This window comes from Castor canadensis, chromosome 4 (assembly GCF_047511655.1).
Source record: "Castor canadensis chromosome 4, mCasCan1.hap1v2, whole genome shotgun sequence".
Taxonomy (NCBI): domain Eukaryota; kingdom Metazoa; phylum Chordata; class Mammalia; order Rodentia; family Castoridae; genus Castor; species Castor canadensis.
The window spans coordinates 158,083,001-158,099,894 of NC_133389.1; the positions used below are offsets into that span (position 1 = coordinate 158,083,001).

The window sequence follows — 16,894 nt, forward strand, 5'->3', positions numbered from 1 at the left end:
GAATATTTTTATTTATTTATTTATTTTTGGTAGTACTGGGGTTTGAACTCAGAGCCTCATCCTTGCTAGGAGTCACACCACCAGTCCTTGGAATACTTTTAAAGACTTTGCTTTTGCTGCTAACCCTTCCCTCTCCCCTTCATCTCTTCCTCTCCCTTCCTCCTGTTCTTCTTCTGAAAAAGCAGCTCTATTAGAAGATGAAAATAACACTATGCTAAGTTGAACAGTTAGGGTTGTATAAGGAAAGGTCTGAAAATTCTCTTTTTGATGTCATCCAACCTCTAAGACTTGACTGCATTTATATACATCTTGTTCTTTCTTTAGACTTGGAAAAAATAACCACATGTTTCTACAAGTGATGGTTTTTCCCTTTTTCCATGTGTAGAAATTCTGATGATCCCTCAAACAATTCCTTCTGGAACAAGTTTTCCTCTTCTTCCCCCAGCCAGTCTTAGTGGGTTCATCTTTACAGATTCTGGGGCTAGGATAGAAAGTACATGGTGTGAATGTTTCTTCATTGGGATGGCCCCACTTCTTAATAACCTACAATGAGGGTTTTATATATATATACCTTTTAAAAATGATCTTATATAACATATGAAAGAAGATTTTTATCATAAATATAGATAATTTACAATTTATGGAAAGAATTACATACACCCACACATACTTTCTCCATCTCACTAGTAACTGAGTGGTCTATGTGTAAGCCGCTATGTGTTCTATTCCTCCACTTACTCATAATGAGATCTTTTTTCACAATCTCACATTAAAATTTCACATAAGACACTATAAACAGTTTTAATGCAACTTATTTCCTCATTTTATTTACTTTAAAAAACTTGTTAGAATTTTAAATTATTAGAGACAAAAAAGAGAAAGCAAGGAAATACAAGAAAGTATAAAGCAAAGACAAATTATGGTATAGTAAGAAGCTTAAGAGGGAAAAATGAAAGCTTAGCAAAGACAGAAAACATGACTGAATCACAGAGCTTACCCATCCCATCTGCTTTATTTGTTTTGATTATGATTTTGAGAGAAAAGACAAACATCAAAGGAGTTATGAGTGGGATTTTTAAAACATGAGGACACTTTGGTCCCTAGATAATCCTGAGTGAGGTAGTACATTATAACAAAAAGACACTGAAAAGATTATTGTCCCCCTCAAGTGGCCAGCGTCAGAACCATCCATGCAACATCACGCAGAATGACTCTAGTAGATTGTCATCACTTAACTCTCCTTTGTGTAATAGGGTAAGTGGTTTGCTGTTACACAAAGTCTTTGTCACTTTTTTTTATCATAAGTGATTCATTACTGGATTCAATGAGTACTCAGTTTTTCTTCTTCCCAGACACTGTAAAGCACTTGGGACAGATCAGTGGAAAACAACAACAAATAAAATATCTTTCTCTAGGAACATACATTCTACTTGGGGTAGGGTGAGTTAAAGCATATATATTATAAACAATCAGTGTAACTATAAATCAACTACATAATATTTTTCTGATACTAAAAATAAAGAAATTTGGAGTTTGATATTAAGACTCTAATTTTAATTAGAAATATTTATTTGTAAATAAATATGAATGAAGTATAAAATATCTAGAGAGGAAGTGATCAATAATTTCAATCTTAGCTCAGACCAGGATATTCATGGGTAAGATATGTTCTCTAATATCACTGAATGTTTAATAACTATTTCTTGAATTGTTTGTCAGTATTTCAGTATTTAAATTTTAAAATTAATTGATATACATCTATTTTATAGCTATCAAATATTGTCATAATTCTTTCTTTCTTTAAAGTACTATATTAGGTCCAAATCCTTCTTATCTGTTGAGATGTATTTTTACCTAATTAGCTAGTTTTCCTCTCTCAATCTATATCTCTTTCTTTGATATTTAATTGGCTTCCATTCCTGAAGATTGTTTTATTTTGGTTCTACAACCCCACAGTTATTATAGGGTTGGGATAGAGAGGAGAAAAGACATTGTAATTGTTGCTTCTGTGTCAAAGAAAGTGAAAACCAATTTTTGTATCAATTTTTCATTTTCATTTTTGCATCAATTTTCATTTGTAAGGAGATCTTGTAAAACTTCTACTTGACAAATTCTACTTTTGCAGAGAGGATATCTTTTAGGAAGCTATGATACTCACAGCAAAGGTACTGGATATTTGAAACCACCAACCAGAAAAGAAGAGTTGCTAAGACATCATGAACTAGACTGTAAAGTAGAATATGGCTTTGCTCCAGTTGTTCATGTGTAAGCCATTATGTGTTCTTTTCCTCCATTTATTAACAATGAGATCAACTGGAGACAAAGGAATAAGACAAAGTGACTAGCTAAAAAGAGGTTGTGTTTGATTAACACTATAAAAACTTAAGCTCTTTATGTCCTAGCAATAAGAGCAAAATACTCAGATATGCTACTCTGTGTTTGAATTGTTTCTACTTAATACTTTAATTCACTAAACAGAAGTTTATTTACTTGGCAAACTCTTCCTCTATGAACTACTCATACATAGTTCAATATTCTTCCTCAAAAGCCAAGTCGTTACATTAAATTCCTGCATGAGATTCACTGAGAAAATGTCTATCCCGGGGCCTGAATGGGTCTGCTATATTTAACTGAAAATAAGAGCTACACATCTTATTATTTTTCTGTTATTTATAGTAGCTATTGGAAAGTTTGGATATAAACTTGCCACCAAATACTTTAAAACTCTTCAATCAATTTGCATCTTGATTCACTTGTCGATGCTCAGGTCTTCTTTGGCTTTAAATATCTTTTATTTACACTCTATTTCACTACCAAGCCATCTCTAGTTGTTTCAAATGAGATCCTATATAAATCCTAGGGGGAAAATATATTAGGAAGAGCTAGAAAAATTTCTTACAGAAAAATCACTTCTTTTTTCTTCACATGCCATAAAGAGATGTGCAGCTTTCTGGCGAGGGAAAAATGGAAAGATACCTGTAAATTTATAATACTAGGAAGCTACAAACGTCATTCGTGCTAAAATAGAGAGCTGCCAATGGGAAATTATCAAGGTCTTCTGATAGCTAAGGCTAGAGGGAGCTATGAATTACTAATAAAATTTAATTAAACCGTTTTCAGAGAATTGGGACTTCTTTCTCCCCAGTGGTTTGCTAGAACACTTTTGTTTTAAGGTGGAACACACCATATTCACTTCTTTCCTTCACAATGCAAGAGGTTTGAATAAACATCAAAAGTGGATACTGTTTTTGTTGGATGTATACTCTTCAACAGCCTTCTCTTTCAATACTGTTCCCTTCATTAACTCTTCTTCACTCAACAGTCTTTTAGTGGGGAGATCACTTCTTTTGGTTACACACATTCTTTGCTTACCTACATACATTTGCATATTCAAGGTAATTACCAGCTTCTCCAAAAGAAGCAAGTAGTTTATTGATCAAGTAACTGTGGGCTTGTTTCCTACTGAAGTGATACCACCACAGTGACACAGTCCCAGCTTGGAAGATTGAGTACAGATTTTTGTGTCTGGGTTCAGATATTTAATACTGGTTTCTATGTGGGGATCTTGCCCAGAGATTGTCACAGAAGACTAACTACCAGGAATTTATTTTTCAGATAAGACCAGGTTTTAGTTCAGCTGCTCCTTCTCCTTTCATTGGAGACACCTCGGATCCTCTTGACTCCCTTTCTCTCCCCATAAACTTATTATATATCTGGGCAGGGTTGGCACGTGGGGGATGAACAGCGCTAGTGAATGCAAAAACCCTGAAGATATTTTCTTTGATTTTATTTCATAAACTGTGAAATAATTACAGTGAACTTAAAGTGGGACTACATTGGATGGCATTCTATTTATCTGCCATGGTCATTATTAGAATTCAGAAAACCCCAAAATTTCTATCTTAAGACTTTTTCTTTATTTTGTTAGATAGTGGTAGCTACTAATCACAGCATTTAATCACAGCATTTAATTTTCATTTGTCTTTTCAAAGTAATGTATTCTGCCATAGTATTAAAGCATATTGCTTTAAATAAGGAGAATAAAATAATATTTATTCAGTACCTACAATATGCCAGAAAATGCTCATGGTGTTTTCACATTTAACATTATTTCTGTATCACTGATGAAAGAAGAAAGGCTTAAAGAACAGAAGGAAACATGTCAAGGCCAAACAGGCATCTTTCCTTAATCTGCATTGTCAGTGCTTTTTACACTGTATCACACTGAGCAAAATTTTCTGTGTTCTTACTACAATAAGGGGGATAGCCTTGGATTAATAGGTTAATAGGACAAATCAATTTCAGTAATGAAGGATGTATTAGAACTAATGAAGCATGTATTAGAACTAGTTTCTACTGAGCATACAGTACTGTTCTCTCCACCACCACACACACATCATATTACAGACAAAGAAACTAAGATTGGGGAAGTTAAGCAGTACAATTAAGATACATAGTTGTGAGAATAAAAGGCAGTTTTGCATTTCAGCTTTCTATGCCTGAAATTTTCAGTAAACTAGAGAAAGATGCAAACACTTGAGTTAAAATAGCCAAAATTGCACTTTAGCTATTTCTTTTGAACCTCAAATCTTAGTAACACATTATTTATGCAAAAGCAGCAAATTCCACAAAACAATGAATGAGGAGACAAGCAGATAGTAGTAGAAATTTATTATTTTACAGTCTGGAAGTCAGAGTCCTAGGATCAAGGGGTCTGTGGGTGCCTCATTCTTTTTGCAGACTCTAGGACAGAATCTACTTCCTTGCCTTCTCCTCTTTCTGGAGGCTATGTTCTTTGGCCCATAGTCCTCTTCCTCGCATCATCCCATTTCTACCTCTGACCTTCCTGCCTCCCTCTTATAAAGACCCTTGAGATTTTATTAGGCCCACCTAGATAATCCAGAATTATCTCTCCATCTCAAGATCCTTAATTTAATTGCATATTCAAAGCCTCTTTTGCCACGTAAAATAATATTTCACAGGTTTTCAGAGATTAGAATGTGGACATTGTTGTGTGTGGGTCATTTTTCTACCACTCTATGTAAATGACAGAAGAAAGAAAAAATCCTTAATTTGACAAGTATATCTGAAGGATATCTCATTTTTGATAGCAATATCCAAAATGTATGGGAATATTTTTCAGTTAACAATTATTTTAAGGTAGAATGTTTTAGTTATGCTGATAGTTAATCTGTCTTTCAGTTTACTTTAACTCAACAAACAATTGTTGAATTCATTCAACCACCCTTCAGGAGTCAGACAGGTACCTGCAGGTCCTACATGGTGTGATAAAGGGTAAGATGAAGAAGACACAGATTCTGGAACATGTGGGTGCTTGCTAACAATATAAGTTTGGAGATAATGTTCATCGAGAAGGCAACTGAGATCCAAAGTCAACCCCTCACTGTTTGTGTATTATTCTCATTGTTATATTTTCCCCCATAACTCCATAAATCAAGTTATCACCTAAGAAGCAGCCAATTTATAATTTATTTGGTTTATTTTAAACAAAAGAAAGAACCTTAGGGTGACTTTTTATAGCACAATCAACATGGGTATCACAAAGCTACACATACTTAAGAAACCCATACTACGTAAATTTTAAGCAGACTACTGAAAAGTCTTCCTTGTAAAGCTGCTTTTCAGAATACTACATCTGAATTTTAATTTCAATTTAATTTCATTCTAATTATGCTATAATTTTATCATTCAACTCCTCTATTAACTACAATGTAGGATTTGTCATTGTTTTAATAGAATCAATTAGTATCCATAAACTCTTATGAAAGCACTTAAGGGTAAGTCATAAGGAATTTGCTCGATAGGTCAAATTTGAGCAAGTTACCTAACTCAACATAATGCAATATTGACCTTATATTTGGTAGAAACTCTATGTTCTAATAGACATAAATGTAGCTTTTGGGGAAGTCAAAGTTGTAGTGTTGCTTAAAAATAAGAAAAGATACACAATATTGCTTTAATATATGTTTAAAACCACATAGACCATTTTTACCAATCCAGTTAGGATAATAATAAAAATGTGATCACATACTCTGTTGGAGAGCCTGTAGGAGAATAAGCTGTCTTATACTATCCTATGGAAGGAAATTTAGAAGCCTAGAAAAAGTACATATTTAATTCCCATTTGACACAGCAATGCTACATCACAGAGTCTCCCACATATGCACTGAAAAAAACAAAACAGCAATATATATATATATATAATATATACATTATATATACATGTATATCTACATTTTATATATATATATATGCATAGAGCTTTATTGAACACTGTTTGGATAACAAGCTACTATCAATAAACCAAATGTCCATCTGTAGTTGACTGAATGAACCATGATACATATTACAATGGAGTATTATGAAGTGTAAAAATGGTTTTAAGGGATATGGTCATGGACTATGGTAAAAAGAGTCCAAGGAAGAAAGAGAGATGATATAATAAATGACCATTTAGCAAATAAAGAGGAGAAATATAAATGTGTTTATGTTTTCCTTAAGTAGTAGAAAATGAAATAATAAGTTCAGAGGTATATTTAAAATAATAAGAGAGGGCAGAGAGGAGAAAGACAGACTTTTCTGCATAAACCATATTTTGTAGGCTTTAAATTGGGGCTGAATTAGTTTCCTGACTGCTGTAGTAAATTTCACAGTAGAAAGGCTGGAGGCCTTTCAAGGTTTTGCCAGGCTATCTATCCTGTTCTTTGCAAAGATGGAAAAGTAAAATTAAATGTAAAATGAGTCCTATCACTTTAGATCAGCAATGGTAGTGAGCATTCCATAGTCAAAATAACACAGATTGACACTGACAGCCTCTTCCTAGGAATGTGTATCATTAAGGTTAATCTTAGGCTCAGTATAACAAAAAAGCATCCCTGTCAGTTTTGCTAGGGGTTATATATAGGCTTTTATATTTTGCATTTTAAAAATTTAATACTTTTATGTTTTTCCTCATATGTGGAATATAGACCCCAAACAAATAAAAGTGATATTATGAAAAACAGATCACGTACAAGAGAAGGAGGGTAAAAGAAAGAAGAAGGTGAATATGGTTGATGTACTTTCTATACAAGAATGACTACAGAAGTTTTATATCTGTTGAAATCATCATAAGAAGGGCAATAAGGTAGAAAGGAGAAAAATATAGGTGAGGAACCAATATGGTTTATAATATATATATATAATTATATATTCCATGTTTATACATATATATACATGGAAATGTCACAATGAAACACCCGTATAGGGTTAAACAAACAAAAATGTCTTTTTTCCAAAAGTGGAAAATAGGAAGGGAAGGGAAAACAGGACCTGCCTGGGGATTGGCACCAGTGGGAAGGGGGAGGATATAAGGAAAAGGTGTAGGAAGGTGAACGTAGTGGAAATATTATATACTCAAGTATGAAAATGGAAAAATGATATCTTTTGAAACTATTCCAGGGAAGGGGGAGAGGAGATAAGGGAGAATTATGGTGGGGGTGAATTCAATATGATATACTGTAAGAATTTTTGCAAATGTCAAAATGTACTCTCAGTACAATAATATGATAATAAAAAATGTAAAAAAAAAAGGAACTTTAATGCCTTTAGATGGTGAATGCTTACTGGCTCCACTACTATCTATTGCTTTATACCCAGCAATTTCACACATTCCTATTATCTTTCTGAGTTCAGAAGGCATAAGCTAACATCTTCTAATATGATTCAAACAAGGTCAAGTTATTGTCTGCAGAAAAGGATATTATAAGTTACCTATCCTGCCCCAAATTATTAATTCTCTCCTTTGGTAATTCATGATTCATTCACCACATTCATTTACTTTCACATGATCATTCAGTGTTGCTTACAGCAGACACTTGAGCAAAAGAGAGGTGGCAATTAGCAATGGAAATGGCAATACAATATAGAGAAGAATAACCACATTAAACTAGTCAATTGTGCTATCTCCTAATTTTCACAGTCTCATTTTTCAGACTGAAGTATTTGAAAGCATAATACTGAAAGAGAGCACTGCATCTAAATATGAATTTATGTTCAGCTTTCAACCAACCTGAAGTACTTTCAAGTATTCAAAACTCTTCAAACTCTTGACATGTATTTATGTGTGTGTGTGTGTGCTGTGCGTGTTATGACAGGCAACCTGCAACCATAAGATGTATGGTTTCTTTAATGCCCTGAGTTTTTTGATCATTAAACAATTATTTTTGCTGTTCAATGGATATAAAGAAGAAGAAATGGTTTACAGTGTTCTGTTTGATTGTGGTTACTCTACTTACCAAGTCCTTATTCCATCATTCTACAAAGAGATGTTAAATTCAAATAATGATTTATCTCATATGTGTTTTCTTTGACTATATTGTGGTCTTCATCAAACATTGATTATGTGCCTTATCTGTGAGAAAAGTTGTTCATCTTTGTCCTAGAGAGGGACAATAGTATGATGCTAAACTAGCTTATAGGCTGTAAATTGTTATATTTTTCTCTTAGTGTATGTCTCTATTTATAATTATGTTTATTTTAATCAGTGTATAATTCCTGATTACTATTTAATTCTTAGCTGGAGAAAGGTTTGTGGTAGCCCCTCTGCATCATACTTCCTTTATATAGGCCTGTTTTTGGAAAACACACACATTAACATTATTTAGCCAGTTCACAGATGTTCTCCAGGCCTTACCATGTGCCATGTACTCTAATCTAAGCCAATTAGTAACATTTGTTCTGTCTTCTGACTCAATTTACCTTGGAAATCTCATTTAATATAATTTCTACAAGGAAGACTTAAAAATAACAAGGAACTGAAGAAGATTCATAAGGGTTGATGTTTTCTAGGGAAAACTTACAGACTAGTTTCTTCTGGTACCACATGTAATACCAAAATGGAACCATGTTTCATAGATATTAGCTATCTCTGGGGAAATGTTGAAAAACTCTCATAGGGTTGGGGAAGATCATTAATAGCCAGTACTTTTAATAAGAATATGGGGCTTATACATAGAAGCACTGTTGCCTCAGAGTGACATCAGCAAACCTCACTAACTCATTCAGCTTGCTCTTTCCTTTCTGCAAAGTAGCTGGCTGCTGAGTTAATCCAAGGTTGACCACCTGCTGCAGACGTCAAAAGAAAAAATATTTAGACCTGCAGAGATTCTTCTGTTTCCAATAATACTCTAATTATGTTATATCTTTGATCTCCTTTTAAAGTTTTACTCCAAGTGATAAGTATAATAATGCTGGACAAAATTGTTTTTAAATGTTCCATCAATTCAGAGCTTAGTGTTCCTCCCACGTACCTTAGTGAGATGGGAGTTGTCACTGCCCTCTAATGTCTGAAACATTTCCACTTTTAGGTAATTTATACAACAGAGCAAACATTTTATTTAGAAATGGAATAAATATTTTGTTATAAGAAAAATCTTGTTATAAGAAAAACTTATAAACCATTAAGTTAGATCATTGGGCAGACACTAATTCCTTTTAAAATGCAAATATAGTACCTTAAAAACACAATATGGAGAGAAATGATTATTTTTAAAAAGTCAGTGTAAACAATTTTTAGTTGATGCATCATTTCAAAAAAAGATTGTTATTATAGATTAAATGTTTAGCTGAAAATTTTTGATGTGCAGAGGTTCAAAAATATTTGGCTTATGGCACCATTGTGAAAAAAAGCAAAAATAAACAGTGAAGGATGTCAAAGACACAGGCACTCAGATTTCAGCTTTGGATGCAGAGCCCCATGGCAGGGCTCTGGGGGCTGCCAAAAAGACTGTGCTGCCAAAGCTTTCACAAGTTCACAATCAGATACAGATGATGCCTTCAGTTTTTTAACTATTCCTGGTACTTTCATTTCTGAACATAACATCAAGCTTATAAAATGCAAGGTGTTTTGATGAGTTGATACCTTTCTAAGAATTAGTTTTATTTTTCATACTGACCTCTGATGACAGAAGGCCCAAGTCATTGTACTCATAAGCTCTCAAAGCCCTCTTTGATAATTAACCTTCATGATTGAGTTGGGGTAAGATTTTAAAAGAATGATATAAATGAAGGGCTTCAAAAAGTTTAAATAAATGAATACATTTTTGAGTGGCTTGGCATAGAAAATGCACAAGTACCCCAAAATACTTTTTGCTAATGCTTTGTTAATATGTTTCTTCAAAGAATGTGGTGAACCTAATGCTCTAATGAATAAGTCTCAAGTCTTGTTTTAGTATTTCAATCTATTCAGTTAACACTAAACCTCCTTATTCCCAATGCATTGTCTGATAATGGTATTCATTATTGAAATGTCATTAAAACACACTAGGGATAAGATATATGAGGATAGACTTGAAATCATGTTTGATTAGTAATTGAGGAGTCCTCAGAGGCAGCTAATGTTCCTTGGTACCAATAACAGGAAAATGCAGATGTTAGAAATGGAAATATTATACATAAATAAAAATGTTATTATTACAATAGATAATAATAAACAGTAGCAGAAAGAAGGCCTTTATTATTAGCCATACAGAGACTCCCTTGTAAGAGCTACTTAAACACTTGCAAATGTAAATACAAATAGAAGTGTACTTGCTTTTGAACTTCTAGCATCAGTATGAATAGTGAGAAGTCATATAAAGGCAATTCATTTTCTCATTCATTTGTGAAAAACGTCATGAAATACATATACAGCAAGCAATGCATGTTTAAAATACCATTGCGTCAGCATTTTAAGAAAATGTGATAAAGCTCAATTGTAAAGCAGTGAAAGAAATGTGAAATAGATTTAGTGTCTCCTAAACTGATATTTTTCAAAGCATAGATTACATATGTGATAAAAGTATGATAATCAGGTAAGAATTCTGATAGGAAAGCAGTGGATGAAGAATAACCAAATATTTAATTAATATAAAGTCATTCATCCTATTTTTATAATTACTCATTATTTTAAAAGGATCTCAAACTGAAATGAGTTCATACTTTTAGACTGTATATAGTTCCACAGAAAATGAGAAAAACAGGTCTAGGGGTGTAGCTCGATAGTTAAGCATTTGCTTAACATCCTCAGGACCCCAGTTTGAACTCCAGCACTGTGAACATAGCCCATTACTAGTGATAAAATTGGTAGTAACAGTCTACTGGCAATTTTCTAAATATTACCAAACTATATTGCAGTACTAAGAACTCAAATAAGAATTACTACCCATCCCCAAGACAAGAGCAAAAATAATCTATAAAAATCTAAGCAAAATTAAAAGGTCAATCTAAGAAAACAATAATTTCAGTAGAAATGAGTTAAAGTGACATGCTTTTTTTTTTAACTCCTGACACTGAATACCCTTAGGTGCATCATTTTTCTATCAAAGATATGAGGAAGAAATTTAAGATGCCTTGTGAATTAGAAAAAAAATATATTGGGTGAATAGCCTTTTTGTGATTCTCTTATATTTTAATATTTTATTTACTCCTACATACATATATATTTATGAATATAGCAAGTTTCTCCAAATGCTATATCTGTATTTCAGGACAATAAATAGAAATAAAGACTACAGGTGAAAGTTTACTTAGATATTGGAAAAAGTAAGAAATTTGTTATCAAGATATATGGGAAAATAAACACTAATTATGTGAGAGCACAGTGACAGAGAACATTTTATAACAGATTTGGCTCATATTAGTTGGGTGTTCTGCCGGTAATTAGCAGCATCACCTTAGGTAATTCAAGTAACCTCTCCTTAGTTTCTTTCTCTACAGAGCGAGGGAGTTGATCGAATGATTCGAAAAGTATTTTCCAACTGTAACATTCTACGATTTCACTTTACAACAAGGGGAAGAAAAGGAAGTATTCATAAGTAAGCATTTCAAATGGGTTATTGAATCTTTTACTGTTATTGAAATACTACCTATTCCTCCCTTCAGTCTTTCACCATGTGTTTTATATATTTAGGTACTCTGATACTGGTGCATCTATATTGATGATTGTCGTATCTTCCTGATGAATTGAACTATTCATCATTTTATAATGTCTTTCTTCATCTTTTGTGACCGTTTTGACTTAAATCCTATTTTGCCTGAAGTACAGAAGATTTGTAGTATTGAAACAGAAGTATTAAAGCTAGCTAGTAGAATGGCTCAAGTGGTAGAACACTTGCCTAGCAAGCACAAGACCCTGAGTTCAAACCCCTGTACCATCAAAAAAAAAAAAAGCTAGCAAACACAAGCATTGTATAGGTTATAATAATGTGTAAAGGTAATTTCACATAAATATTTAACATACCGGAAAGGCATTGTTTGTTGGTTGACATGTCCCACTTCTAATTCATAACTGAATGTCCCAGTGCCTAAGTTCTTATTGTAAGAAAGATCATGAACTTATCTTATGAAGCCATAAACCATCTAATCTAATTCCTCCATTGCACTCATAGGAAGACAGTGAACTATAAAGGTCAAATGGCTATCTGAGAGTAATATTTTAGTTGAAGGAAAATCCAAACTTTAAATTGAACTTTTAAAAACTTCTCTAATAGAAGTGAATTCATTGTACCAATATTTGCTTTTTGCCAATGTAATTTTTTCCTCCTACTATTTAATTGGTTCTTCTAATGAAGACTATAATTACAAAGCATGGTTATACTCTCTATTATATGTTATCCTAGATCCTTTTGTTTGTTTCATACATAGAAAACTTATTTTCCAATAAGGGTCAACAATATTATTCATCTTAATGATTTCATTATAATTAAACTTGAATATGCTTCCCATTGAGGGGTGGTTCTATGTCTCCTTTCCTTTGAAAGGTTGCCAACGGCTGGATAAGGAAAGAACAGATGAAGTCATGAAAAAGTTATGTAATTCTCTTTTTCTTTCTTGGGGTTCTCACTCTAAGCATCCAGATACCATGCAGAAGAAAAGACAAAGCAGTAGACACAGAATGACCAAGTATGGGTCACCTGTATGCAAGCGTAGGCATACAGGCAGACTGTTCAGCTAGAGTTCCAGCCAATTGGAGCACTAATTGCTATACAATGGAATAAAAGTGTCTTAAGGTGAATCTTTTTCTCTAGCCATGGAGTCACTCTTACCTTTTAGGTCTTAGCATTTTATGACCCAGGTTTTGAGAGACACAAACCATCCTTGCTGAGCTCTACTCAAATTTCAGACCCACAGAATCTGTAGGCATAACAAGATGACTGTTTTTATATCACTAAGTTTTGGAGTGGTTCATTGTGATGGTAGGAAATAATGGTGTTATACCAGAGGTGGGTTGCTAAGGTTTTTATTTTTAAGTCTAATATAGGTGGCATCATTTTTAGGTCTAGGAAGAAGCTGCAAAAGCCATGTGCAGATTGTTAGAGTTGGAGAAAAGGAGACCTTTATTATGTACAGGAAAAGTTTAATAAAGCTTTTCTGTAGTAAGATGGAAAGCAGAAAATATACATAATGAACTTAACCTGTCTAAGACCACCAAGTTATGTTAAAGATCTGTCTGATTCCCAGCTGCTTAAAAAATGAGAGCAGAAAGATGAGCTAAAGAAGTAACTTAAAAAACAAAGATCCAGGATTTATCAGGTTTAAAAATAAAGCTGCTTCTTACTCTTAACCTCAGCAAATGGACAAATGTCTCAAATTACAAAAGGGCCCATACTAAATATAAAATCTAAAAATCACTAGGGTCTTTTGTTAACCTCTGAAAAAGCTAAGTTGCTCCCCCTAGAAACTTTCAGACAGTCAAGAGTTCTTTTAATAATAATTTTAATGGGCTATAAAGTAGGGTTTTCAGATTCATGTGTTACTTAATGGCATATAAGATCTTAAATTCATGTCACACAGGAGCCTAAGTTAGTGTTTTTAACTAAAAGAAATTTATTGTTTCTGTTTTGTAATGGAGTTGCTTACAACTTGATACATAAGAAATCGTAAGTTTTTGAAAGGAACTTGGATAGATAGTGACAAAGATATTATAAAATTAAGAGATTTTTGCATCCCTACAGTTAAATAAGCAAAAAGTTGGCTGAGGAAATTACTCATCTTTAATTATAGTCTCCTTTTAGGCAAAGAAAGATTGACTCTGAAGTTAGAAACGAGATCTCAGACAACCTACTCAAGAGTCAATGAGAATAGCTGTAAGGTAGGGCTGAACTCTAGTTGACTAATTGGCAATGTTCTCCATAATCCTCTGCCAGAACAATGACTGAATGGGCTGTGACATCTCTAGGATCCTACCCAGCTTTAAGCAGTTCCAAGAGGATAAGCCATCTACTCCACTGATTAGTTTTGTTGTTTTCTCATCCCCATATTGATACAGCAGGAGCATTTCCCTTCTTGCTAGGGTGCCTGTTGCTCCCCTTAGTAGTGTCCCAATAAGCCTCATACAGTTAAAAATTAATTAGAGGCTTTCCTAGAAATTTGAGACACTACAATGTGTTCGTACTTTGAAAACTAAAATGACTATGAAAAATACATGAGCATGATTTTCTTTAGCAATAATAAATTTGCATTGATTGTTTTTCTTCCTGAACTTGGGATTCTCCTAACAAAATATCAAACTATTATGAAGAATTTTCAAAACTTTCTTTATACAGCATTTTGAAGCATTAAAACTTCGGTGTAGAGAGGTTGTTAAATAGGACTAAAGTGAACCTATTCTCAACCTACTCAAATCGCTAGAGGTTTTGGGTTAGTTCCTTAGTTATGGAGCCTGGCCTTACTGCAATCATGTACAGGAACAGAGTGTTTTATCATGTGAATCATAGACTCAATTCAAATGTTGTTATCTAGCTTAGGTAAACACCATGTGTAATTTATAAAGGTAATTATTAATTTGTTTTAAAATAGTACAATTCTTTAGAGCAACAGGTCGAGATAAGCACAATTTTCCTGTAATAAAAGCAGTAAACTCCCAAACCAATTCAGTATAGGATCAGCAAAGGCAGCATCATAAACACAATGATTTTGTACTTCAAATATAATAATAATCTTAAGATAATTTGAGTACTTTCCTAGTGTCTTATAAACAATTACTATGCCCCATACTACATTCATATGCAAATAAAAACTTGTTTGTATTATCAAACAGGTAAATTGTATGGCTGTTTTCAGGACACACTATGTTACATAATGCTCTCCAAAGAGCAGTATATTCATTGGAAATTGCAGTAGCTTTGTTGTTAAAAAGTTTGGGAATAAAATTGTTTGAGAGAAGCCTACTATATGAGTAAGGACCCCTTTGGTTGTAAAGTATACACATATAAACATACATATGTATGTATGTTTGTATGAATTTGTACATGTGGTGTATATATGCTTAAATTTATTCAACATACTTTTGTGGTGCTAGGGATTCCACTCAGGTTCGCATAAATGGTAGGCAAATACTCTACTACTGAGCTTTATCCAAAGCCCTTAACACACATTTTTAAAAGACTTAAAAAAGAACCAAACCAGTTTCCCCAAATAGGATAATATTATCTGACATATTGTGTGAGTACAGTCTATTAATAACATTGAGATGATATGGTTCAGTTTATTAAGAGGAAGATATCCTGCCCCTACATTGTTGATTCTTTTTATTATTATTATTATTATTATTATTATATTGTTGTACTAAGGGTACATTGTGACATTTACAAATTTTCTTACAATATACGATAGTTGAATTCACGTCCTCCATCATTCTCCTTTATCCCTCTCCTCCCATTCCTGGAATAATTTCAACATGTCTCATTTTTTTCATTTTCTCACATTAGTACATAATATTTCTACCATATTCAGCTTCCAAGAACATGAGGCTGTTTCAGGATGTCTTAAGACAGAAGAATGGCAATGACGATCCATGGGTAGGAAAAAATACTACAATGATCAGGACAGGAGCTCACATTGAGCAAATGAAACTTCTATTGAAAAGCTGTGTTGGCTATAGCCATCAGAGTTTCCACCTAGATTTGAGTACTGTTAGTAATTCATTATACGTATACTTCTTTTTTCTGTGAGTGAATATGGATATATATACATATATATATAATCATATATGAAATATCTACTACTAAGTATATCATATTTTGTAGTTCATAACTTTTCTTTTAACAAGATGTTATGAATAGTTTTTATTCTCTTAGCTATTCCTCAATGATTTTTACATAGTATTTTATCAAAAGAACACAATATGTTCTACTTAATCACTTCCTCATTGCTGAACAGGTGTTGGATATTTCTATTATGAACAGTGTTACCAGGTAGCTTTTCCATAAATGTGGCTAAACCTCTTTGTGAGCTATAGTCATTGCCCATCACTGTAGTTTATGCATAAGCTACAAATGAGGTACTGGTGAAAAAAGACATAATAGGAATTATATTTGCATTTGGATAAAAACTTTTGAGAAATAAATCATGTTGGCACTCATGACACTTGATAACATATGGCAGATAATGGTAGGTACCAACCTAGCAGTCTTCCTTACATTCTTTAGAAAATAACCATAAGTTATAGCTCAGTTGTTTTTTATCACTCTTGTTCCACTTAGAGTGATGGAAAATATTCTGGCTGATGATCTGTAAGCAACAATATTTTGGTTAAGTCTAGGAATGTTGCTTGAAATGAAAGGGTGCTTAAACTTCTTTCTCTCTCCATTTAGCTTCCAGGCACATGGATTCTCTATGTAGTGAACTCTGACATTCACCTCAATAATGAGGACAAGAACCAGGTCCTTAGAAGGATGGAGTAGTAAGTTAGGTGGCTGAGTCTTGGACAAGTTTTGTAGCTTCCATAGCAATCCAAACTGTCCTTCTGTGAACTTCTTTTAGGTAAAAGAAAAACCAAACTTCAATCTTGCTTAATCAGATGTTATTTGGAGTCTCTCTGTGTATTAGTTTTCAAGGCTGGCCATAACAAAAT

At 33.2% G+C, this 16,894-nt stretch overlaps 1 non-coding gene across 1 annotated transcript; it reads right to left on the bottom strand.

The window, feature by feature from the left end:
• Positions 1-396: 396 nt before the first annotated feature.
• Positions 397-523, bottom strand: LOC141422893 (small nucleolar RNA SNORD22). The gene has a single exon (XR_012447595.1). It is a non-coding gene; the product is annotated as a small nucleolar RNA SNORD22 (small nucleolar RNA).
• Positions 524-16,894: the final 16,371 nt, after the last annotated feature.